Raw genomic sequence first — 1,931 nt, forward strand, 5'->3', positions numbered from 1 at the left:
ATTAACTTTTTTCCAGGTGTATATTTATTTTTACGAAAGTTAGGTTTCCTGAGCATGAGTATGGCAATCATTTAATATTTAATTATTTTATTTACAAAAAGTTCACTAGACATTCTGTATTGATACCGTTGCACAAAATCATGACATACTGAACTAAATTAAATGTGTAATAATATTTGACGTAATTAATAAGTGAATATTGACAGTATTATTGTTTAGTTGCAATTTGACATATCTGTCTTTCATTTAGCGCCAACTCCTGTTAAACAATAGGTTAGTATTGGCCACACTTTTGTTAGTTACAACATAACGGATCTGCCTTTCATTTAAATAATAGGACTAATTAGCAATATATTTGTTTTCCCACAACGTGGCCTATTTGTCCTTCATTTAGCACCTAAACCTGTTAAATAGTAGGTCAGTTTTGGAAGTATATTTGTTTAGTCGCTATGTGACATGACACATCTGTCCTTTTAGCACCTAAACCTGTTAAATAGCAGGTCAGTTTTGGAAGTATATTTGTTTAGTCGCTATGACACATCCATCCTTTTAGTGCCTAAACCTGTTAAATAGTAGGTCAGTTTTGGAAGTATATTTCTTTAGTCGCTACGTGACATGACACATCTGTCCTTTTAGCACCTAAACCTGTTAAATAGCAGGTCAGTTTTGGAAGTATATTTGTTTAGTTGCTACGTGACATGACACATCTGTCCTTTTAGCACCTAAACCTGTTAAATAGCAAGTCAGTTTTGGAAGTATATTTGTTTAGTCGCTACGTGACATGACAGATCTGTCCTTTTAGCACCTAAACCTGTTAAATAGCGGGCCAGTTTTAGAAGTATATTTGTTTAGTCGCTACGTGACATGACACATCTGTCCTTTTAATGCCTAAACCTGTTAAACAGCAAGTCAGTTTTAGAAGTATATTTGTTTAGTCGCTACGTGACATGACACATCTGTCCTTTTAGTGCCTAAACCTGCTAAATAAAGGTCTGTACTGGCCGTATTTTTGTGTAGTCACAATGACACACCTATCACATTCATCTAACGCCTAAATCTAGTAAAGAACAAGTCATTATTGAAAGTGTTTTACAGTGCCGGATTACCAAATGGGCCCGGGTCTAGGAGCCCACAGCCAGAGTTTTTTTGGCTAGTGAATTAAATAATTCTGGCAAATGCAGAAGCTTGCTAGCCATAAAATTATTTGTGATGGTAACGTTCATACCTTTCATCCAGTAAAATTTCGATAAATCGGCATTTTATCTGTTGAACGTCCAGCAAGTACGAAGCTAGTCGTACTTATTATTATTATTTGGATGATAGTTTTATTACAAAGGGCACAGGAGGTTTTAGGCCCAGGGTGTGTGTATGACACTGGAGCCTTTATGCAGTTTTAATCACTAACTAGCTACTATTTGCAGGACCTGAAATAAATGCTAGTAAAGTAGATATGTGTACTATCCACTTCTCCAGAATCTCCAATTTGGAATTGAATCTTCAACTATCAAAATGTTTTTCAAGGGGGGTGTCCAGATTTGATCTCTATGGTAGGTTGACCAAGTGTGCTATGAATTACTTGGATGTGGAAGTTTATGTTTTATTTTTTCGTGTGTAGTTCACATTCCATTATTTTAGCATCATTCCATTTTATTGCATGGAATTTTTCTTTGATACGATGGGTTATTTCAGATAGTTCAGCATTACACGGTGTTGTGATACTATTATGCTCCTGAATTCTAACTTTTGTTGGTCTTTTTGTTTCTCAAATGCGATCGTATTGTGTTGTGGCATTTGGATACTGTTTTGACTTTATGCTGTTTGCATATCCTCTCTGTGTTATCAGAGATACCTTACACCTAGGGGAAATGTGGTCATACCTATACCTTATACCAAGGGGAAAGGCCCGGCATGGCCAGGTGGTTAGGGCACTC

Source organism: Limulus polyphemus, unplaced genomic scaffold, assembly GCF_000517525.1.
Source record: "Limulus polyphemus unplaced genomic scaffold, Limulus_polyphemus-2.1.2 Scaffold241, whole genome shotgun sequence".
Lineage (NCBI taxonomy): Eukaryota > Metazoa > Arthropoda > Merostomata > Xiphosura > Limulidae > Limulus > Limulus polyphemus.